General features: G+C 37.1%; 1 protein-coding gene and 1 long non-coding RNA gene across 3 annotated transcripts in view; one reads left to right on the top strand and one right to left on the bottom strand.

Annotated features, from left to right (window-relative positions):
• The window catches only part of PKIA (cAMP-dependent protein kinase inhibitor alpha), a 91,608-nt gene extending 76,568 nt beyond the window's left edge, over positions 1-15,040 (bottom strand). Inside the window, exon 1 of one of the 2 annotated variants that reach the window (XM_008689076.1) lies at positions 14,959-15,040. The gene's annotated coding sequence lies outside the window, so the exon portion shown is untranslated. The remainder of the gene's footprint in view (positions 1-14,958) is intronic. The other variant, XM_008689077.1, reaches the window with a different exon arrangement.
• The window catches only part of LOC103661359, a 254,976-nt gene that overhangs the window by 117,493 nt on the left and 111,586 nt on the right, over positions 1-25,897 (top strand). The window lies entirely within an intron of this gene.

Genomic DNA, 25,897 nt, shown 5'->3' with positions numbered 1-25,897 from the left:
TTATGATTTTATTAATCCCAAGCAAAAGATGAAATTAATGGCAATATATGTGAAAACTACAGAAAAGTCGTACAAAAAGAACCTCAAGTACTTACAGAATAGTTGAAATTCAAATGACAGCAAATGACTAATTCTTAAATCAAGAACCCTTCACTAAAATTAAAAACATAAATGCTTTCTTTTTCTTGCTTTCTTGTAGGAGGTGAAAGAGTACTTGGTAGGTGTCAGACTATTTTAAAAAGCAGATTATAGTGGTGATATTTCAGAAGCATAAAAATACTGAGGCAGATCTTATAAATGACTTGTTTAAAATAATTTTATACTTAATAGAAACCTAGTAGAAATGCAATAAAAGTGTCCAATGTAGTTACAGAAGAGAATTTGCTGTGAATTTTAGTTATTAACTTTTAAAATGATAGATTATATGGCTAAGTGCTCCAATTAGGTGGCAAATTATACAAATAATGTTCTGGTTTGAAGGAAAAATTACTATTTGACTTTCACCTAGATAAGTGTGTGTGTAAATAAAATGATATAACCTCATGAATATTAGCATTGTGTCAATGAAACTAGATTTGTATATTATTTAACCCAAATAAGCCGTTATCATCATCAATGTTTATTAAGCAATGCAATCCTTTAAGTAGAAGGCATGGTTCTCCAGAAAAGAAGTTGATAATGGCAAAACATAAACTGGAATATGGTGAAAAAAACAATATAGTTGTTTTTTTGTTTTTTTAAATTAAATCTAGAAGCTTATTTAACATGACCACCTCTTTGAGTTGATGAAAGTAATCCATGTAGATTTTCCTGGTTCAGGTTCCAGTGAGGTCTACAGGCAAATTTATAAGTAGGAACAGATCTAAGCCTATTTCCATTTTTCTGCTTACGCTTATACACATTCAGTTCTTGTAGCATCTAGGAAAGCACTAGATTGACTGGGGCATGAAGCTAGTCTGAATTCTGGCCCTGCTACTTAATAACTCTATGTACTGCTTAAGTGGCAAACTGCATAACTTCATGAACTTCAGCTTTTCCCCTCTGCAAAATGAAGATAATCGTTGCTGTACCAACTTTGGAGAGTTAGGATAATTCAATGAGAAAATGGATATAAAAAATGTTTTGAAAGTATATAGTACTTTAAAAAAAATTATTTCAGGATGAGGGAAAACTTCCCTTCCTCTAAGGTGGATTTCCAGAAATCTATATAAAAATTGAACATTTCAGCAAAACTCAGCAATGTTTAAATGTTACAAAACACATCCAAACCAGCACATTTCTTCTTAAACACTTAAGTAATACATACACATTGTAATGAGTTTGGAAATACCAAATGAGATTGGTATTGAGAGGAAGCAAAGGTCACCCTTTCTATTTCTTAAGTTAATTATTGATAATTGATTTAACATTTTCCTCTATGTATGTGATATTCAAACCAATATGCTTTATTTATTAACATTCTTCTCTTCTCACTTAACATTTCTCAAAAAGGAAATTTTAGTTAATTAGTTTCTATATTGTTTCCTACTTTAAGGATCTTAAAATAATTAACAGCGAAGGTTATGTGTGAGCTATTATGTAGATGAATGACATAAAGTTCAGCATAGATAACCTAAATACATTAAAAATTCGTGTTTTCAAGTATATCCCTGTTTTTGTGTATTTGAATATTTCAAATGTTTCATATTTTCTAATATTTACATTTCATTAGACCATGTAAATTTTTATTTAGTATTTTTCAGTGAAAAATGTTAAATAAAGACTGCTCCACTTAGAAGCTGACATAAAAGCCCTAGAAAGCTTCTTTCTCAAGTGAGGTGGTAGATATAAAAGTACTATAGAAATACAGATTACAGGGCACCTAAGGTGGCTCAGTTGGTTAAGCATCTGCCTGCAGCTCATGTCATGATCCCAGGGTCCTGGGAATGAGCTCCAAGTCAGGCTCCCCACTCAGCAGGAGCCTGCTTCTCTGCCCCTTCCCCAGCTCATGCTGTCTCTGTCGCTCACTCTCTTTCTCTCTCAAATAAATAAAATCTTTAAAAAAAAGGAAATATGGATTACACTTGAGATTAAATAAAAATCTTAATAAATACTATAGAACTGTTGCTTACTTAATATTCTGTTAATAACTGGTAAAAGGCATAAGGAGAATGATTAAACATTAATAGTCACCTATCGTTTATTAAGATCACATTTGTGTGATTAAATGAATTTGGAAAATTGGAATATCAGGTATATTTTACTGTTGAAGGTTGCCTGCCAAGTGGCAAGTCATTCCATAGGCTACGCTCTAAAATAAATCATTTTACTGATATCCAAGAGACATCCCAGTATGTGATTAATAGGGCAGAAACTTTAAGCCAGGGATATTTTTGTCTTGGTAATGCATTTATTTGAGACAGCAGTTATAAGAAACCAGAAAAATAACACCAATAACCTTCAAATTAATTTTGACCCTAAAGTTACAGAAATTTCAACAGAAGTTAGCATATTTACATATTGAATTAAAATTCCTAAACTAGTGGGGTGCCTGGGTGACTCAGTTGGTTAAGCATCTGATTCTTGGTTTCAGCTCAGGTCATGATCTTGGTCCGGACATGGGATTGGGGCATGGAATCAAGCCCTGTGCTCAGTAGTGTCTGCTTGACGATTCTCTCTCTCCCACTCCCTCTGTCCCTAACCAACCACCACCCCCACATGTATACACTCTCTCTCAAATAAATAAATAAATCTTTTTTTAAAAAATGTAAAATTATGTACTTTTTAAGCCCGAAAATTCATCATACTAACGCATGTGCGTGTGTATTAACAATGCAGTTTTTATAGGTGGTGTTTCTACTTAAGTTTTCACAATAATTAAGGCTTGATGTTTTTATTTCAGTTTAAAGGTGTTGCTATTGAGCAAGTCTGATCACTATCACCTAGTAATGAACAAGACCCTGAATATTAAAATGCTTATATGTTCTCTCTAAATTATTTGAGCTTCAGTAAAATAGAAAGATATCATATACCAAAAAGAGTCATTGGCATATGATATACAATGGAGTTACAGGTTAATTTTCCTTTTAGACAGTTTAATGATACGAACAATGAGAAACGTCTTCAATTGTTAGATAATTAGCGGGCTCTTCAAAGACTTCGGTTAGTGGAAGTGAATGTTAACAATTCTTTATAAATTAAAGTTGTTCTCTCCCAGGAACTTCCGCACTGTATTAGGAAGGAAGGAAGGAAGGAAGGAAGGAAGGAAGGAAGGAAGGAAGGAAGAAAGAAAGAAAGAAAGAAAGAAAGAAAGAAAGAAAGAAAGAAAGAAAAAGAAAGAAAGAAGAAAGAAAGAAAAGAAAGGAGGGAGGGAGGAAGAAAGAAGAAGGAAGGAAGGAAGGAAGGAAGGAAGGAAGGAAGGAAGGAAGGAAGGAAGGAAGGAAGAAAAAGTCAGCTGTTGCTTTTAAGTAAGGGAGCCTCCCCATTTTATCTGTCACTTGCTTCTGACATTAACACCTTAGTCACAACAACCTTAGTATCATTTCTGATAATGAGTTAGTGACAAGAGTGATTAGACACACGGTAAAATTCAGAAAAAAATAAGATGCAGAATTAATTGCCAACTGACTTTTCCCAGGTCATCCAATCAACTACTTGCAGAGTTAAAAATAGAAGCTAAGTCTAATTCCCACAGCTAACTGCCAGATCAAAGCCCTATAACTTCGCTTTGTGTTGGCTTCAACCTCTCCCACCAGCGGCATTACCTGCACAGAGACATCTTCCCGTGAGGCTCAGGGTCATTTCAAAGCTTAGTTTAACCAACGTGGGAGAAGGAGGAAAAGAGTTCATAAACATTTGGGAAAAGTTGTGATAATGAGGTCTGGTTGTAAATTGCCCATGAGAATAAAAAGGACAAAAACTGGAAACATTTATTAACCTTTACAGTGTTTCAGATATTGCACTAAGTTCTCTTTTATGGTCTCTTCTTCAGTTGGTACAGCTCTGTGATTTTCCTGTTTTAAATACCAAGAAACCACTCACAGAGGTTAAGTCATTTACCCTAAATCACATAGCTAGTAAATCATAGAGGTGGGATTGAAACTAGTTAGGATTCAAAGCTCAAATTCACTTCTTAAAATATGATTTAGATATAAGTGATAGTCCAAACTCCCAAAACAAACAAACAAAGGGAAGGGGAAGGTCGAGTGACCAGCATACTTTGAGGATGATGTTTAGAGCTTTTTGATTCGTTTTGAAAGTGATAAAAGGCTGCCTGAGAGCTCTGAGTAAAGTTATCAAATTGTACAAAAAACATTAATTTTATATTCAAACATTTTGAGATCAACTCAATTCCTTTGCTTTCATAACACTGTACTGGGGCGCCTGGGTGGCATAGCGGTTGAGTGTCTGCCTTCGGCTCAGGGTGTGATCCCGGCGATCTGGGATCGAGCCCCACATCAGGCTCTTCTGCTATGAGCCTGCTTCTTCCTCTCCCATTCCCCCTGCTTGTGTTCTCTCTCTCGCTGGCTGTCTCTATCTCTGTCGAATAAATAAATAAAATCTTTAAAAAAAAAATAACACTGTACTGCCATGTTATTTCATTTTCCTTTTTATTTATTAAGGGGAAATTCAAACATTTAAATTTTTGGCCTGAACAAGTTAGTGTTTGTTTGGGTTTTTTTTTTTAATGATAACCAAGATGCCAACCTTCCACCACTTATTCAATGAACTGTTCAGCATCAGATCATTTCAGTGTCAGATTTAGTTTTTGTGGTGAAATAGTGACTTCACAAAGCCCCAGTGAAGATGTTGCAGGACCATTATCTCAAACCTGCATTCAGGTGGAAAATGCTTTCAATTAACTGAAATTTTGCTTTCTCCGTGACAGTGTTCTATACAGTAAATGAGATTGAAAAAGGCATGGAAATAAGAGAACCACCAACTAACAGTTTATTATTAAAATCTGTATCTTGCATGATGAATTTTCTAAAAGTCCAAATCCACTGTAGTTGAAGAAAGAAGAGTCATGTCACATTCTTCTGTTCTGGGTAAATGGACTGTGCTTGACTAAGTATTTTAAACTGCTTACTAGATATATCTCAAGCTTTAATATGCATCACTTCTAATTCCCACTTTACCAAAACCTCAGAGGGAAGAGAGAATGGTTTAGCAAGAAGCAGGGGAGGGTAGTTCCATCCACAACTCATCCCTAACACACCTACAAAATAATCACAATGAACTTGTGTAGAATGCCAATTATTTTGTGTTGGGGGGCAGCTTTCAAAACTAAATGGTATTGATTTATTTTGTTGTTCAATAAATATTTTATAAATGCCTATAAAGCCAAATATGAAACTAAACATTTGACTTGCAGTAATTTTTATAGTCTTGATATTTTACTGTCTTAAAATAACTGTGTACATTTACTGAGTGTTTACCATAGTATGTGCTACTAATAGGCTCTCTAGAAACCTGAACACTTATAAAATATACCAAATACTACTGTTTCATGCTTTGCTTTGCAGTCCTAGGTTGTTCTCTAAGAAGGAGATGGTAGAAGAAATGAAATTTAGGGGCGCCTGGGTGGCACAGTCGTTAAAGCGTCTGCCTTCGGCTCAGGGCGTGATCCTGGCGATCCGGGATCGAGTCCCACACCAGGCTCTTCCGCTGTGAGCCTGCTTCTTCCTCTCCCACTCCCCCTGCTGTGTTCCCTCTCTCGCTGGCTGTCTCTCTGTCACATAAATAAATAAAATCTTTAAAAAAAAAAAAAAAAGAAGAAGAAATGAAATTTAGATTTGTCTTCTACAGGAGCACCAATCATGTCTTGACTAACTTTTATCAATGGAGATTCTCAGGTTATTATAAGCCTCTAATCATTAGACAATCCTAGTAAATATGGATGTGTCACAGTAGTTAAGAATGTCAGTCCTGTTGCATTTTGGCTTGATCCACTGCAGGAAAGCACAAATTAGTTGAAGGCAGTTTCCCTGAGAATAACTCACTTCCTTAAGATGAGAGATTAATTTGGATGAATAGTGATTTGTTGCAATATATTTTGGAGGGCAGTAGTTAAAAAATGCGAATGCAGTCTTTTCAGAATGACGTCTTCTAAAAGTGCATTGTTCTCCAGTGAGCTTATCTTGTAAATAAACCCCATATGTGTAATTACACTTTTCTTAAATTTTCATATATTATTTTATCGGATGAATTTTAAAATCTTTTTAAATCTTTACAGTGTTTAAAATTTGACAGTCTTTGGGGGCGCCTGGGTGGCTCAGTCATTAAGCATCTGCCTTCGGCTCAGGGCATGATCCTGGAGTCCTAGGATCGAGCCCTGCATCAGGCTCCCTGCTCCACTGGGAGCCTGCTTCTTCCTCTCCCACTCCCCCTGCTTGTGTTCCCTCTCTCGCTGGCTGTCTCTCTCTGTCAAATAAATAAATTTTAAAAAAAATCTTTAAAAAAAATTGACAGTCTTTGGGGTGTCTGGGTGGCTCAGTCGGTTAAATGTCTGCCTTCAGCTTAGGTCATGATCACAGGGTTCCTGGATGAACCCTGCGTGGGGTTCCCTGCTCACTGGGGAGTCAGCTTCTCTCTCTCCTTGTGCCTCTCCTGCTGCCTCTCCCTGTGGCTCGTGCTCCCTCCCTCTCTCTGTCACATAAATTAATAAAATCTTAAAAAAAATTTTGACCATCTTTAAATTTGTACTTGGACTTGGTGAGTCTGACAGATTATTCTCAGTGATTCTATTAGGTATCCACCAATTCATATTCAACATTATTTTTGCAAGTCCTAGCAGGATTAAGTTTTGTGAATGGATAGAGTGTATTAACACCCTGGTTGTTCTTCACTACATTTCAATTACCAGAGAACCTGAGTGTGAAAAATCATGGAGAGGAGTGTTAGAAATGGCATTAAAGATTACTGACTTCTCAGTTTATGCAGTCAGATTCTGCAGTATACGACAGAAAGAACAAAGTAGGATGTACTGCTGCTATGACTGTAATGACCAAAAACCCAATATTTCTACTCTTGGTCTCATCAACATGGCAATGCATTGATTACGATATAGGTTTCTTGTTGCTTATTTAGGCAAAGGTCAGAATACTTATTTGTTTCATGCTTGCTTTTAAAAGAAGGTTTGATCAGACGGAATAAAGATAAAAGTAAATAATAAAGAAATGCTTATTAATAGGTTCTCCAACCCAATCAACCAAAGAAAAGGCATACCTTAAAATACTATTGTGAAATGTCTAGGGTGTGTCTATCTATGTTCTTGCAACCTTTCAGTTTTATGTAGCTTTTCAAAAATATGTTTTAAACATGTTGCTTCATCCTTGACATTGTAGCATGTTAATGTCTAATTTGGGTAAAACATGATGCAATCCCCAGCAAGCTCTTTGTTTCTCTCCTCTTGGACAATGCAAATCAAAACAATCTGAGAAGGGTAGTTAAAAGTTTCGCCAATTCTGTTTTACTTATTATGTACCGATATTTTGTAGTTTAGCTTAAATACAACACTCCTAACAGGATAAGTTAAAAAGGATACACTAAAGAGAAACTAAAGAAAAAACCCAACAAAATAAAAGATTTACTATAATACAGGTACATAAATTTGAACTAAAAAACAGACCAAATTTTAATTAGGCTGGATTCAAATGACCCATTGCTGGAGCTTAAAACACACACACACACACACACACACACACACACACACACACCTAGCTATAGATGTTTCTAGTTTTCTACACTGTTGTTGTAAGACTTGACTGACATCTGTGATGTACTCTGTAATATCTTTGAAACGATAAAATGTGTTGAGAGACTTGAAATCTGTCAAGACTTGTGTATAATATTTTCCTCCATGAACTAGAAACGAAAAGTGAAATTATTTCCTTGCTCAAATCATGATGAATGGATTCCCTTATATTACTTGCATCTACCATCTGTTGAAGAAGTTTATGATTTTTATACTCAATGCACTTTTTCAAATTATAAATGTTCATGTGTTGTCTCAGACCCCACAATACCACTTCAAGAATTTTTCCATCAAAAGTTAAAGCACCACCAATCCTGGGTCTTGGCACCATCAACAACAACAAAATAAAAATAAACAGAAGTAAAAGCACCAACATATAAAGATGTGTAACTTTGTGTCCATTATCACGTACCTTGAAATCATGAAATAATTTGGAACTTAATATTTATCAATGGGTTTTCATTTAATAAAATTATGGCACATTCTTTGTACATATTAGGCATCTACTAAAGGTGATACGGTAGTGTTTTGTGCTAGATATCATTAATATAATAGGCAATGTACTGAAAATGTTTTGCAACTAAAAAACACTGCAGGTGTGGGTGTGGGTGTATATATATAATATACATATTATATATGTATATATTATATAACATATATAATATACACATACACATATATATATTATTCAGCCTTAAAAAGTAATGCAATTTTGACACATGCTCCAACATGGATAAACTTTGAAAACATTATGCTAAGTGACAGAAACCAGATAAGGATAAATATAAGATAAATAAGGAAAAATATTCTATGATTCCACTATATGAGGTGGCTAGAATAGACAAATCCATAGACACAGAACATAGAACAGAGTCTACCAGAGGCTGAGAGGAGGGGACTATGAGGGGGTAATTCTTCAATGGGTACAAAGTTTCTGTTTGGGATGATGAGAAAGTTCTGAAAATGGATAGTGGTGATAGCTGCTCGACACTGAATGTACTTAATTTCCGTGAATTGTACACTTAAAAATGCTTAAAACAGTTAATTTTATTTCCGGTTTACCACAATAAAAAATAATAAAAATCCACCATAAAATAAAGTATAAATTTACCTTGCATTAGGCATATTATAAAGTTTTCATAAAATTGCCCTTATTTTGGGGCACCAGAGTTACTCAGTCAGTTAAGCATCTGCCTTCAGCACAGGTCATGATCCCAGGGTCCTGGGATCGAGTCCCACATCGGGCTCCCTGCTGAGCGGGGAGCCTGCTTCTCCCTCTCCCTCTGCTGTACCCCCCAACTTGTGGTCTCTCTCTCCCCCCTCTCTCTATAAAATAAATACATAAATTTTTAAAAAATTGCCCTTATTTTAGGAGCGCATACAGTTATTATCATATTTTGGGGAGTGTAAGGAAAGCAAAAGGTCAGGTCGGCCTCTTGAGTTTTCTTTCTCTCCATCTCTGTTTTTTTTCCGGATTAATGTTGTCACACTTCTTTTTGAATACTAGCATCAGCAAATCATGTTAGCTAGTACTGGTCTCTTCAGGTATCTGTTAAGAATTTTTAATACATTTTTATGCTGGCAATTGTTTTATAACCTAGGAGGGATGAACATAACTTGTCATTCTTCCCTTAACTTGGCAAAAGCCAATACATTACTGCAGACAGCATTACCAGAAAGAAATAGTAACTTTGAGGCAGACACACATCCATCCTAAGAAAACTGAGTATGTTTCACAAAGTAGCCCACACCGCTCGACTGCTGGCAGTGTTCTTGTACATATTTGGCACTACGGTACACTAAGTCTAGAACTGTTTCTTTTTTTGTAAAAAATGGTTTTGATTGGAAAACCCTAAATAAGTCACTTGGAATGTGTAAAATTCAGAACTCCTTCTGGGATTCCTTTTCCATGAATCAGGGTTCTTTGAATCACTTTTCTCACTGGCACTTGTTTCCAAATCATCTTAGCTGCCTTTGTACCAGTGATAATGAAGGGCTCTCATTTTAGGTTCTAAAGCAGGGAGAACAATAGAAGGAGAATGTCATTTCAAGTACCAAAAATGTCTGGGCTAATAAAGGACACACATACTGTGAGCACAGAGTACATATTCTTAAACCATTTGCTAAGGAGTGCTTTAGTGGGTCCTTAAACACCTGCAATTGTATGCAAAATGCTATGTGTATTTGTGTGTGTTTGTGTATATACTTGGGAACTGGATGCACAGCCTTTATTGAATTATCAAAGAGGATGGTAAAGTTCAAGAAACATTGGAAAGATTAATTACAAAACAATTTTTAAACTACTCTGATAGCTCTGACCTTGTGTTTTTTATAATGCTTTCCTTCACTCTTAACACTTCAAAGAGCAGCATGGTAACATGGAAAGAATGTCTCCTAAACATTTAGGTGACATCTTTGAGTCTCAGTTTCCTCAATGTAAAATTAGCATAGAGTAGAAGGCTGAAATTTGATACCACAGATGAAAGTACTTGGCAGAGTGCCTTGAAACTGGACAAGTACTCATATATGCAAGGCACCTTCTTCTGCTTATTCTTTTTCAATAGAACGCAAGCATGCTGAAAGCAGATACAGTATTTTTCAAGTTTTGTTTTGGGGGCACCTGGGTGGCTCAGTCGGTTAAGCGGCTTAATATCTAGTCCTGAGGTAGGCTCCCTGCTCAGTGGGGAGTTTGCTTTTCGCTCTCCCTCTGCCCCTCCCCTGTGTTCCTGATCTCTCCCTTTAAGTAAATAAATAAAAGCTTAAAAAAATAAAGTTTTGTTTTGGGGACGTCTGGGTGGCTCAGTCAGTTAAGCGTCTGCCTTCGGCTCAGGTCATGATCTCACCACCCTGGGATCAAGTCCCATATCGGGCTCCTAGCTCAGCGGGGAGCCTGCTTCTCCCCCTTCCCCTGCCTCCTGCTCCCCCTGCCCATGCTCTCTCTCTCTCTAATAAATAAATAAAATCTTAAAAAAAAAAAGTTTTGTTTTGTTAAGCTTAACATACTTCTAATATGTATGAGCTAATATACATTTAATGGCGTGTAAGCTCACAATAACTTTTGTTGAATATAATTATTTGAATGTGCTTTCACTATATTATTATATAAATATTTTTAAAAACTAAACATTACTTGCACACATTTTGGGAGCTGAACTTGACTAATGGCAAAGAGTAGGTAGAGATATACTCCTTAAATAATAACCAGTTTCTTCCACTAAAATCAAATTGCTGAATCTCTACTATGCAAATACAAAAGGTTCCTGACTTACGGTGGTTCAATGTATGATTTTTCAACTTCATGATCATGCAGAAGAGATACCCATTCAGTAGAAACCACAATTCAATTTTTGAATTTGGATTTTTTCCCAGGCTAGCAAGCAATACAATAATCTCTCATGACGCTGGGCAGTGGCAGTGAGCCACAGGTTTCAGTCAGTCACGCGATCACAAGGGTAAACAACCGAGACATTTAACAACCATTCTGTACCTACACAACGATTCTGCTTTTCGCCTTCAGTATAGTATTCAATAAATTACGTGAGATATTCAACACTATAAAATAGGCTTTGTGTTAGATGATTTTGCCCATCTGCAGGCCAATATAAGTGTTCCGAGCTTGTTTAAGTTAGGCTAGGCTAAGCAATGGTGTTTTGTAGGTTATGTGTATTAAATGCATTTGACTTAATGGTATTTTAAACTTATGATGTGTCTATTGGGATGTAAGCCCATTGTTAGTCAAGGAAGAACTGTAGGTAGCTAGGCACTGTAGTATGAGTTGCAGGTAATAAAAGGCTGTCAGTCACAAAGTGTGCTCTCCAAAGTTATTTTAGGAGAACAAGGCATTGGTTCACACTAAAGAAAAGGCCAAGATAGAAAGTGCAATAGGAATTCAGACAAGGGAGAAAACTCATCTGATATGAGGATGGTGGGTATGGGGAAACTTCATGGAAGAGGCAGTGTCTTACGTGAGCAAGGTTTTAGCATATACAGGGTGAGTGAAAGGAACAGATGAAGACATATAGGCATAACATCATGGGGCACAAACCAGAAATAAAGACCACTTGGTTTAGGCTGATCATAGGGTAGCTTAAGGGGATTAGTGAGAAACTAGATAAAGAGATATCTCAGTGCCTGATGCATATTACTTATTAATAATACTTTTAAACATGAATATTTAATTAAAAAAGAACATGGATGAGAACTTAAAAACATAATGAAAAAGGTGAAATATTACATAAATTTGGCAGTTAGGAGGCCACTGATAACTTTCAAAATAGGACTTTTTCTACTTATTCTCCATGCAAACACTGGGTGAATAGAAACACACTTTTTTAGCTTTATTATTTCTACTTTTTTTTTCTTTTCCATGTTTCAAAATCTCAAAATATGTCTATTTCAGTTGTAACTAATGGCAGTAAGACAGCACCAGAAAATGCCTTTTGTGATGAGAGGTCAACTTTGACGCCTCAATTTGTATTAAGTTACTGGTAACACTGACCACCCACCATACTAAATGTTTTTTTTACGTGATTAGAAAGCAGTAGATTGACTTTATTCTATCTTGTCAAACCTACAAAAATGCCTGCAGTTCATTTAGCATCGAATAGTGCACACCCCCTTTTTTTCATTCCTCCTGCATCTCTTCAACACCAGGCAATTAATTTTTCTTTTCCCTGGGAAACATTTAAAGAAAAGGAAATAAAGTCATAAATCAATTTCAGTCATGAAGTCATACATGTATCTCTTCTTAGGGCTATGAATTTAGACATCTTTCTCACAAAAGTTGTTTTATTTAAACATAACAAAGTCCAAATTCAGAAATCCTTTAAATTTATTTATCTTCCTCAGTTGCACTGAAATGAAAAATTAAATTTTCTAACTTATTTTCTCTCAAGCCAAAAAGGCTTCTCAAATGCAAGTCCATAACTTAGTGAATTCATCTCACCTATAAAATCAATGGCAGGTATGATGCCAGCTTAGGGAGTACTAGGTCCCCTAATTCTGTCCCATTTCTTTTCAAAGAATTCAGTTTCTTCAGAAACCAAGTAATGGACACTTGCAATTTCTAACTATTATTAGGATATTCTCATGCACTAATAGTCAACATGAAGAAACCTCAAATTACAGAAATTTTTATTGTACTTATCATCTGTATTACACAATTACTTAAGATAATCTGTACTACATAATTTCTTAAAAATGAATTATTATATTAACATTTATTATCACTTATTATTCAGAATAATAATTTATATGGTTAAATATTTTAAGATTTAGTAAAGAAAAGTGATAGAATAAAGGGTTTTGTTGTTCTTGCTCTTTGTTCCCTTTTCTATTTGGTGTGCCTGATTCAAAATTATAGAATCTTGAAATTTTAGTATTTCAGACCCAAACCACACTCAACACATAATAACAACATGCCAAAAAAAATCGGTGCTGAGTTTTTTTCATGATCCAGGGAAGAGTTCCTGGAGTAGGCCACTTGGAGTGGGATTTGCCTACCCCCTCCACTCCCTCTGCCTCATATACTAAAGGTAGAGACAAAGAAACCAACTCGAATCCTTCTAAAGTGTGTTTTATAAAAAGAATTTGTATTCAGAAAAGCAATAATGGCATATAATAAAATTAACATGATATTTCAAAACTAATATCTTTGTCTAAAAGCAATATTTAAAAAGGAAGGTAAGCAGAGATAAATTTTTAGCTATAAACCTTGCCTCTTTCATTGATCTCCTCTTTTAATCTGCTAAAATAAAATTACATGGCTATTGAGTCAGACTGTCTAATTTCAAATTTAAAGATAACAGATCCCCTGTAAAATAGAGTATTGGCACACAGACACCCGAGTCTGGCTTATTGCAAATGTTCTCTGCTGGTGAAGTGGCACATTTGCAATCCCCATCACAGCCATCTTACCCATTTTAAAGCATATTATTCAAATGTACATCCCTAGGTGGCAACAAGAATAAGACACTTGAGCTCAGTAGCAAGAGGTTTGTGGGGAGATCCTAGAACAAGTGGTCAGAACCCCTAAATGGCAAGACTGACTTAAAGAAGCTCAAATAACCTGAGGCTTAGATTGGCCAGCTCCAGTGGCTTTCTGAATGCCTGTGGGGAAAGCCTCTGTGGAAACTCTTCTGAGGTTATTGGGGAATCCTAGAACAAACACACTGCTTGCTTTTTGGGGAGGACCTACCCCAAACCCTACCAAGGTAGGTGTCTCACAACCCAGCGGGACTAAAAACGCTTCAAGAAAAACTGGATAGACACATTCACATTTGTACTTCCATCTGTGCCTATGCACAGGGAGCAAAATAGAAGTATGGTCCTCTTTCTGATACCCCAACAGATTCTGCTGTCCTCGAAATCCTCTTGTAGCCGCAGTGACTACGGCGAAGGGAGTTATCGGGAACCATGTTGGTACTAGGTTAAAAGAGGGATTTTTCGTGCCATGTATTTGGGGAAAAGACACAGGTAATAGTATACAGAGAGAATACTAAAACTGGTGTAGGGCAATGCCCTTTGTAGGTCCTTGACAAAATCGGTCATGGAACAGAGGTTGTGGATAGAAGCTGACAAGAGCTGGCCTCGGAATGGACCTGGCATCCCAGGAAAATCAATGAAGTAGTTGACAGAGAAGATGATAAACGAAGGGAGAAGGTGGAAACAAGTGCTGCTTAACCCAAGCTGAACTCCAGGAGATGAGAGAAGTTTCTCTTCTAATCTGAGACTCTTTCTAAAGGTTCACTATTGAAGTAGGTATTTGACATTGAAATGGGCACAGACTCATTCTGATAACTAGGAAGGGAGAGGATAGAGGAAGGTAGCAAAGATTTCTGATTACTTCCCCAAGCTGCCTCCAAGGACCTGCTGCTCCCAAACCACAAAATAACCAAGCGAAGGTTGAAGTAGAAGAATGAAAGTGCAACTCCAATTATTTCACATTTTGAACCTTCTTCAATGTCTAAGCGAGTCTGGCATTGAAACGGACGGCTATCTTGAAGAGTATAGAGGCTGACCGCCTTCTTTGTTTGCCCAGTAACACCGCTCCTCCAATCTCAAGCACTTGGCTGATTAACATTTCAATTCCAGTTGTTGCCCCTTTTCCCAGTGCAGAATGCACCAAGGATATTTCCCTTCGCTGGGTATTGCAAACCCCATTATTATCCGAGCGGAAAGAACTAAGCGGCGTGTCGGAGGCTAATAATAGCCGAGCGGCTTACCTTCTCGGGATGGAGTCAGCGCGAGTCCCCGCTGCCCCAAGGCCGCAGTGCCTCCGCGCCGGGCCGAGTCCGTGGTCAGCTCCGCCGGCCCCCACCCCACCTGCCGGCTGCAGCAGCTGCTCCCGCCGCCGCGCTCCGGCTGCATGAAGTCATCCCCCGCCCCGGGCCGGATCACCACATTCTGTGCCAGTCGCGGGGGGAGAGGGACCTCTCCCGGCAGCGGGGAAGGGCTCCCGGAAACTGTGCCCGACGACCGCTACCCCTCCGGGTTTTAGGTTTCTTTTCTATTAATGCTTTTACGCAGGAAGCATTGCCGTGTTGTGGACCGAGAGAAAAGGGCAGAGAAACTTTCTCTGCATAGCGCCTTTCCTCCGAGAGCTCCCCTGTCACGCCTGCTGCATGGACAGCTCCATTCGACTGTGTGGGTTTCCCACCCTCTTCATTTTCCTTATCAGTATTGTTCATTTCGTTAAATTTGAGACTGGGATTGTCTTTTTAAGATAAACATTCAAACACTCCGGAAATGTTTTAAATCGGCAATCGATCTTTGTAAGTCCCTTGTAGCACGCCTCGCTTTCCCCCAACGCACACACACCAGTACGCACATGCACACACACAGCCAAACCGCTCGCAAGCATGAAAGCTGGGACCTCTCACCCTCTTGCCTACGTAATAGAACGGGAAACTCCCAAAGGAGTGGAGAAGTAGGACCGACCAAAGAAAGCACTCGAGGAAACAGAGAGGGCTGGCCCCGGGATTTTGTTGCTGTTTAGTGGTGCATTTAGTGGACAGATGTTGCCTCTAACACCTCCCCCCCCCCACCCCTCAATTGGGCTGGCTGCTCTGGTGACAGCTATAACATTTGGAAGCCAAGAAACAGAATCTACATTAACAGATGGCTGTATCTCCCCCCCCCCCCCCAAGGATTTATCAGAATTCGCCTTAGGAATAATGTAAGCAAATACACATATAAGCCCCTTCTTAACCTCTTTAAATTGGCACCAGCCATTAACCTCTCTCTCTTTCTCTCTCTCATTCTGTCTCCTCCTTTCTCTCTCTCTCCCTCCCTTCCTTTCTTTCTCTCTGTCGACCAGCTCAGCAGTTTGGGGATTCAAGTGAAGAAAGGGCCAAGGATTTGCTGTCTTTGTGATAGAGCCAGTGCCTCTTTCTCCCATTGGTAAGCCATTTCCAAGTAGAGAGGTTCTTTGACAGTAGAGCTCAGTGTGAGTGGAGTTTCCTCATTTAACTTACTTTTGGAATTCCCCTCACTAGGTCCAAGCCAGCTTTATCTTGTGGATTTGAACAGCAGCATAAGCAGTGCATTGCGCAAGGCCAGGGAAGCACATTTGATCCATGAAGAGTTCCCATCTCCCGTTTAGCAGTTCCAAAATTGGGAGGTGGTGTAGCAAGCAGAATTCCAACAAAAATCATTAAGAATTCTTGGCCCTAGAATGAATGTTTTTTGGAAGCTGCAGCAACCTAATTCATGCCTCTGAGCCTCAATTTCGTAAAATTAAGCCATTAATATCACCATTGACTGTGAGGTTCCTAATCTGTATCAAAGGGTATATAGAATCTGGATAGGAGTATTCCATCTTTGGTTTTACTAACCTATAACTGAAATTTAGCAGTTAGCCTTTCCTTTAAATGTAAATGCAGACAATGAACTAAAATAATATTGGGAGTACCTTGACTTTGTCACCAACAGAAGTCACAGATAATGTCCTATTTCAGTTTTTATAGATATCTCAAAATCACCACTCTGATGTTACAATTAAATCATCCTCACCTTTTTTTGTTTTATTTAATAGATTATATATATTCTTAGAGTGGTTTTAGATATACAGAAAAATTAAGGAGATAGTATAGAGTTCCTAATATTCCACTCCCAGTTTCCTCTGTTATTAACATCTTATATTAGTATAGTACCTTTGTTACAATTAATGAACCAATAATGCTATGTTACTATTACCCAAAGTCTGTACAATTTCCTTGGGTTTTACCTAACGTCTTCAATTCTTTTCCAGGCTCTCATCCAGGACACCACCTTACCTATAGTTGTCATGTCCCCTTAGGCTCCTCTGAGCTGTGATAGTTTCTCAGATTTTTCTTGTTTTTGATGACCTTGACAGTTTTGAGGAGTAGTGGCCAAGTATTTTGTAGCATGCCTCACTATTATAATCTGTCTGATGCTTTTCTCATGATGAGCCTGGGGTTATAGTTTATTGGGAGGACGACCACAAGATAAAGTGCCATTGTCATAACATCACATCAGGAGTATATACTATTAATATGATTTTCAACTGTTGATGTTGACCTTGATCACCTGACTGAGGTAGTATCTCCACTGTGAAGTTATTCCTCCATCCTTTCCATACTGCTGTACTTGTTGGAAGGAAGTCACTATGTGAAGCTCATGCCTAAAGAGTGGAGAGTTATGCTCCACCTTCTTGAGGACAGAGTATGCACATAAAGTAATTGGAATTCTGCACAAGAGATTGTCTTTTCTGCCCTAAATATTAATTTATGCGATTATTTATTTATAGCAGTATAGACTCATGCACAATTGCCTCATACTTTGAGTCATAATCCAATACCACTTTATTTTTGTTGTTCAAGTTGTTCCAGCTTTAGCCACTGGGAATTCCTTTTGCTGACTTCTTTGCTCCTTTGACATACTCCTTTTGATGCGTGTGGGTGTGTGTTATTACTTTGTTACTTTCTGGCATTATAAGGTGCTCCAGGCCCATTTTATATTTGCCTACCTCAGTCCTAGAATCAACCATTTCTCCAAGAAGCCCTGATTCTTTTTTTGGAGGATGATAATAGCAAGATCTGGATTTTAGGTGTGCGGTTGCTAAGGGGATATCATTTGTTTAGGCTCTCTGAGACAGCAAAGAAATATATATTCCCATGTATGTGTACATATCTATAAATATTTCTATATGTAACTATCAGTACTTATATTGAGCTAAATATGAGTTCATACGAATGTCTTCAAGTCTAATCCATTAACACAAAGATCATCTTAGCTTCCTCCCCTTGCTTATCCATAAATTCCTACAATAATAGTAAAAAATGTGGCTCCAACAATCTTTCATCCATTTACTTAATTGTTGCATTCCAGTGCACATGTATAGCAATATAATATTGTTAACCCATTAGCTCAATATCACTATTTTTAAGTATAGTAGTTAACAACCACTGTTACATCTTATTTAGTTAATTTAAATGCCTGTACTTGTCTATATCACAAATTTTGTTTCTTAAATATTTTAATAATTGCATTTAAAAATTGGCAATTAGTTTACTTTGAAATTATATATATTTTATCAATTTAAAAGTTATTTTTTCCTTCCTCTTTTTTTTAAAGATGCATTTATTCATTTTGGAGGAAGAGAGAGAGAGCACAGGGAGGGGCAGAGGGAGAGGGAGAGAATCCCAAGCAGACTCCCCACTGAGCACAGAGCCCCTACTCAGGGCTTCAGCCCAGGACCCTGAGATCACCACCAGAACTGAAATCAAGAGTTGGATGGCTCAACCTGAGCCACCCAGCTCCCCAAAATGTTATTTTAAGAAGAGTTAAAGAAATCGCTCCAGATTGTTAAAGGGAACCATGATAAAAAGAAGATTAGGATCCCAACCACAGATTTTTTTTGAGGATATTCTGAAATGACATGAATTGCCTAGTGCAGGCATTAGAGGGAGCCCATGCTTGGTAAGTGCCACCCTTAGCTTCTTGAGCAGGTTTCCATCTTCTTTTAAAGTTCTAATACCTTGGAAGAGAGAATATGCTAAATCTTGTGGTTAATAATTTATAATTTATGGGGCCTGGATGGCTCAGTCAGTGAAGTTTCTGACTTTGGCTCAGGTCATGATCTCAGGGTCCTGGGATTGAGTCCCATATGGGGCTCCACACTCAGCACAGAGTCTGCTTGTCTCACTGCCCCTCCTCCCACTTGTGCACCTGCTCGTTCTCTTTCCCTCTCAAATAAATAAATAAAATCTTTAAAAAATAATTTATAATTTTGTTGCAGGATTTGCTAGGTATCAGATGCTAGAGGGAAAAGTCTGTATAATGTTAAGGAGAAGGAGGATGGGAAGGTGAAGGGAACCAGAAAACTGAAAGGACTCTGAAGTTCAGGGGTTTTGTAGTTGAACAGATCTGGGCTTGGATCCTTTCATTCACACTCTGATTATGTCTCATTTTTTAAATAAGAAGAGCAATGCCTATTACATAGGTTTGTCCTTAAGAGTAAAAATAGACGTTTGGTCTTTTCTTTTAATTTGTCTGAAGCAGTGGAGATTAAGTGTGGTGACTTGGAACAGTCCTAGAACAGTCTGTTGTCCTTCCTGGTATAGTTTCCATTCTGTGAATCCAGACTCACTGGAGGTATAGACAGTGTCTCATGATAATTTAGGCTCCTTCATCCATCAAAGTACTCTTGTCAGTTGCTTTTTACTCATGGTAGAGAATCAGTATTGATGGTGCTAGGGAAAAGACAAAAATTAAAGATGTAAAATGGCAGGAATTAACTGTTCAGATACTATACCATGGCAAGAGGCATAAGGGAACTAGAAAGAAAAGGAATAATAAATGAGAAATGTTTTATGTCAACACATAAGAGTTTGAATCTGTCTTCTTGGAACTTGACATACAGTATGCCAGATAACTTCATTTTGGAGGCTAGAGCAATGTGAAACTTTTTTTTTTTTTTTTTAACTCTATGACTGTTCATTGCATGGCTTCTTAAAAAAATAATCTTTTGCTCTGTGGTCTGCAGTTCTTCTTTTCTCATATCCTGGAGTTAGAGATCAAATGGCCTAATGATATTGTAAGTCTCAGCAAGGGACAATGGGAAACCAGAGCCAGAGGCCCTGTGTGCCTGAAGCTGTCAGCAGTGGAACCAGTCCTTTGGGTTAGGGAGTCCTTCCAGAAGGGGCTCATTTAAATGCAAATACACTGTCAAGGAGTGGTAACCGAGTATAGAGTATCTCATTAGCAGCCATTAACAATTTAGCAGAGATTAGCTTCTCAGATTTATTATGGAGAGGAGTTGTCAGGGTGATTTGGCTCCAGCGTCTGTCACCCACTGACTTGCCAGGTCTCCTGCTCTCATCACTCCATAGGAGTCTGCTTAAAACTGGGAATTTGGTTTACTAGGAAAGAATTGGGCACTTAGGAGATGGTCAATATTATTTTACATAATTTTGATTTATTAGAACAGGTAGGAGGAGAATTTTTATAGTAATAGTACGTGTGTGTGTGTGTGTGTGTGTGCGTGCGTGTGTGTGTGTGTGTGTGTTTGGTGGCTGCTCTGCTTGGGCTGACTAATGATGCTCCACAGAAATCTTAAAATTTTATGCCAAATACCTCTTTCAATGAAGTCAGAAAAATATATCATATAAAACATGTACAAATGCAATTCAGGGGTAGCAAAGCTATAGTTATAGTAAAAGTTGCATTCAAATAATTATAGATAATGTAAGATTTCCTGCATTAATATGAAAGCACTGATACAAGAGTACAAGATATCATTCATATGAAGATTGATATTAGGTAATGAATAGCATCAGCAGATATAACTGAAAGAAGGGAAGTGACTACAAACAGAACAGAAACTGTTTCTCTAGACATTGCTACAAATTCACCTTGTTTTTACTGGTAAGGAGTTGACATATACCAGACCAATATAATACAGGGAGTATTCTGTAATTGGAACTCTATATTTAATTGTGAAATGTGTATTACCTTAAGTGAAATGCTTAGTAAACAGCATATGATACATTCAACAATGTGAAGTAAGTCTCAATAAACATTTTTTTTTAATCATTATTATGAAGTTGTGAAGTAAAACAATCTACTTAGGTAATACTCTTTAAATTTTTTTTTAACTTCAAGTCTTTTAAAGAATCTGACCAAACCAATAAATCCCTTCTGAAGAAAATACTCTTTAATGAAAACTTTTCTGTTGTAATGGACTATTAGATAGTATTTATAAAGAATTATGTTTCTATAATTCTTCATTTTTTCATGAAAAAGGAATATTCAGTTCCTCAAATCCAGTTTAGGCTAATAAAAAAAGGAAATTTAAATTTGATTTAAACATAAGTGAATTGTGTTTGGTCAGCAGGACGTTGATATTTATTCAGCAGATATTGATGGAGTGTTCACTATGTGCTGTTGTTCTAAAAACTGGACTTACAGAAGTGAACAAATGAATCTCTTCCTTATGGATCTTATATTCCAGTGGAAGAAGACCATAAGTAGATAAATATACCTTTTTAGTTTCGGGAAGAGCCATGAAGGAGCAGCGTAATGATGCAAGGGTAGGGGCAATATATAGGGTGGTACATTGACATTTGAGCAAAGATTTGGAAGAAGTGTAGGAATAAGCCATATGAGTACAGTTGATCTTTGAACAACAGGGGTTTGAGCTGCATGTGAATTTGTTTTATAGTACAGTATTGCAAATGTATTTTCTCATGATTTTCTTAATTTTCTTAAGATTTTCTCTAGCTTACTTTGTAAGAATAAAATATATAATACATATGACATACAAAATATGTGTTAATTGACTGTTTATGTTATCAATAAGGCTTCCAGTAAATAGTAAGCTATTAGTAGTTAAGTTTTAGGGGGGTCAAAAGCTACACATGGATTTTTGAATGCACAGTGTGTTGGCATGCCCAACCCCCGCATTGTTCAAGGGTCAAACTGTACATTGAAAAAGAGGTTTGGCATATGTAGGTAGGTGGGCTTATACTTTATGTGTTCCAGATGAGAAGGCTAGTTTGTTTGTAGTGAATTGCTCAATGGGGAAAACCGTTAGAAGATGAAGTTAGAAAGGCAGGTGAGTGAAAAATCATTTAGAACCTTTTGGACAGTGGTCAAGAGAGACCTTTAAGGGATTAGAAGTTTGTTTTGGGACATGCTAAATTTGTGATGCCTATCAGATCTTAGCGGACTGAACATGGGACACTCCATTATCTAGAAGATTCAGTAAAGTCAGTTTTCTGGTAAGTACTAAGAGTTCACATAGGGTTAGTGATTATGAATTAAATGAGACCAATTAGCCATTGTCATTTTTGTCCAGCCATATTTAGCTGCTTGGCATTGGTGCTAAATTGGCATACATTTCTATTTGTGAGGGTTGACATTTTGGACAGCTAATACAACTGAGAGTGTGGGCCAAGGGACTTCAGAGGCTATAGGAAGAAGTGATTCTAGTGATGGAGCATGGACTCTTAACTGGGGTAAGTAGGGAACTGAGGAATTAGACCTCGAGCACTACACTTGATTTTAACTGTATATTGGATCGCAAGAGCTGAAAATCCTGACTGATAGTGGTATGTTAAGAGCAAACACAGCTAGAGCCCCCATGGTTCACTCTGTCACACAGGAATACACAGTGTGTGCTTCAGCTTAATTCCTGAGTGTAATTTCTTGGCCCTTAAATCAATGACATCATTTAAAGTGAGGTATGTATTTTTGATAAGTCTTTCAGAATTTATTTCACAAAACTTTTTTAATCTTAAAATTGTTGTATAGAAGTAAGTATAACAGAGCTTGCAGGGGTTTCAAATGTTTTCCAAGTTACTCCTGGCTCTGATGTACTTCTTCTAATATCAGAAATAGGAATAAAAAGTAGGTATTAAACATTTTATCTTCAAAGAGATATGTATTCCTGTATGTACTTCTTTTAACATCAGAAATAAGAATAAAAAGTAGGTATTAAACATTTTATCTTCAAAGAGATATGTAACCCTGTTTTGTTTTTTTTCCCCTAATCTGGGCTAGATCTCATTACTGACTTCACTTCCATTTATTTTTCCTCCAATGTAAGCAGTTTATTACTGCTTGTATTCCCCTCCCTGTGTCTATGAGGCATGTTTGCCCCCTTGTGGATGATTCTGTAACTGTCACCAGGAATTTTTCTTGTTTTTGGGGCGGGGAGCGGAGACTGAAAGTGCAAATATTGTGGTCGATGGGAATTATTTTTAAGGAAATGTCAAGTGATTGACCAAAAAGAATGAAACCACTATATATTTAATCCTCCTCTATTAGTTTCAAAATTTAGGATTATGTTAAAGGCCACACTTGGGGTGCCTGGGTGGCTCAGTCAGTTAAGCGTCTGACTCTTGGTTTCAGCTCAGATCATGATCTCAGGGTCCTGGGATGGAGCCCCACAAGGAGCCTCTAGCGGGCTCTGAGCTCAGCGGGGAGTCTACTAGAGATTCTCTCTCTCCCTCTCCCTCTACCCCTCCACCCTGCTGGCACGTGTGTGCACGTGCGTGCACACGAGATTTCTCTCTCTCAAATAAGTAAATAAATCTTTAAATTAAAAAAAAAAAGGACTACACTCAACTGAATCTGTAAGATGATAGTCAAAGAAGTTAAAATTTTGACATTCTTTTTACATATGAGAAAACAGAAGTATTGAAGAAAGCTAGTCTCACCCTTATTTAAATATTAAAATCCTTAATGTTTGTAACTTAACTGAGAAAGATGCGATGGCTTTTCTTAAATTAAAGATTATGTAAATATAAGCAAAGGAAAGCCTGACATTGATTAATCTTCACTTATTACATATGAAATTATACAGGTTATGAGAAAGTCCGTTCTCAAGACTGCATGCACATCAATGAGTCTAACTTTCCTTAAGAGTTCTCAGGAACATACTAGAAAAAGTAACTTCAATGTACTTAACTAAGCATTTATAATATAACTCCTAGAGAGCAAAGAGTATCCTCTAACAAACATTGCTCCTTTTATTGATTATTTCATTAATAAAACAAACATAAACAAACGAAAAAACTTGAAAATTTACTACGTGCTGGGCACTGTTTTAGGTTCTCGGACTAAGACCTAGTTTCTTTCCTTAAAAGAGCTGCAATCTGATGTAGAGACAAAAATTGCACCAAGTGTTATAAATTTCACTGCAGAAGTTTTGTGCATGGTTTAAATGCAAGCAACATATTTTAAGTTCATTCTAAAGGAGTAGTTCATAGTAGATTCATAGAAGAGAGAGCCTCAGTTGTCTTGGGAGGTTTGTAAACATATGAAGAGTGGGAGCTGGGGGCTAGGGGGCAAAGGCAGTCTAGTGTTAGTAAATATATATGGGTATGATCTTGTGGCTTATTTACCCATGCTTACCGGCCTAATAAGGATACCTGCAAGTAACTTCATCATCATTATCATCATCATCATCATGTTAAGAGTTAATGAATATTTATTGTCGGGTAGTCAAACAAACTTTATATGTAACATCTACATAGAGCTGGTTTTCTACCATCCATCTATGTGTTCAATATTGTTATTATCATTTTACACAAAAATGAAGGCTTAGAGAAGTAATTTGCTCAAATCTAAGCGTGTGCACTTTCAACTGCATTCGCTGAAACTCTGTGCTTAACTGGCTAAGCATGATTTGCTCATAATTAAAATCTCAAATATTGGTTGGTAAGTACAATAATCTCATAAAAGGGGAGCCTGGGTGGCTCAGTGGGTTAAGCATCTGCCTTCAGCTCAGGTCAAGATTTCAGGGTCTGGGATGGAGCCTTGCATTGGGCCTCCTGCTGAGCGGGGAATCTGCTTCTCCTTCTACCCCTCCCCCTGCTTGTGCTCTCTCTCTCTGTTCTGAGTAAATAAATAAAATATTCAAAAAATAATCTCATAAAAGGTAAAGTGAAGTAATATATTTTAATGTTTATGGGGCAGTTTGGTGAATGCACTTAAGTGCCAAAAATGCATAATGAAAGCGAGAAGTACACAAAAAATAGATCATAAAAATTTGTATATGTATGTCTATTGGGAATAAATAATTCTTTTCAATGTTTAAGTTCTTACATAACAGGATTCCACATTCATGCCCTTGTTAAGCAGCATCAGATGCAGCATTCAGATGTGCATAGATGCACGAAAAGATAATTCACATTGCCTACATGTTATAGATAAGTACCTATTATAATAGTTCTCTAAAAATGAAATAATTTGGAATTTCTCATTGTACTTATCAATTGGTATATATGAATCATGTTAGGTGAAGAATTATTGATTGGAAATTTTATGTGTGAATTTTTACATGTAACAGTAAACACTTTCAGCCTTGAAATACCACGTTCAACAAATGGGTTATTACATTGGAGAAAGTGATCAATGCAGTCAAGTGTCTGGAATCTAAACACTGTGAGAAGTAACTGAAGGACTAGAAATATGAGATGAGACAAGACCAGGAGGCAAAGGTGATGGCTCTAATCTACTATTGAAAAGGATTAGGTTTTCCCACGCTGAAGATTTTAGATCCATTAGCCAGGTTTAGGTTGATAAAAAGATTATTTAACAGGTAGAACCTTTCAACAGTGAAAGAGCCTGCATTTTAAAATAATGAACTTCCTGTCACCAAAGTATTTTCACAGAGATTGAAGCCAAAAATTTGGAAAAGGAAGAGTTTTTACAATGAGAAAATTCTTTGATTCTACGGTTCGCCAACTCCTCAAATAGTCCACACATTGTGACACTTAAGTGTTATGATGTCTTTAAGTGGCCATTCAAAGTTGATTGTTTCCTGTGCCACACCTTATGAATGTTAGCCTTCATTCTGTGTAAATTTTATCTTCCTCACTGAATTAGCATTATCCCTAAACAAGAAGATATCTTTCATAAGGAAATGTAAAAGAAGAAATGTCCAAATTAAGTTTTTACAAAATTCTGTTATCAAATTTAATTTATTAAAAAACTTAAAATATAGCAGCATGAGTTTCCATGTGCCCTTTACCCACCATCCCTAAATGTTAAGTTTATGTTATCACAGCACAATTATTGAAACCAGAAAGTTTACGTTGACACAATACTATCAACTAATTTTTAGACTAATATTCAAATATTGTCTCTTGTCCTGTGGTCATGTTCAAATCCAGGATTCCTTATTGCATTTAT

The sequence above is a fragment of the Ursus maritimus genome, unplaced genomic scaffold (genome assembly GCF_017311325.1).
Source record: "Ursus maritimus isolate PB19 unplaced genomic scaffold, ASM1731132v1 scaffold_9, whole genome shotgun sequence".
NCBI classification, from domain to species: Eukaryota; Metazoa; Chordata; class Mammalia; order Carnivora; family Ursidae; genus Ursus; species Ursus maritimus.
The sequence above is the reverse complement of the archived record's forward strand: the minus strand, read 5'-3'. Positions and strand labels throughout refer to the sequence as shown.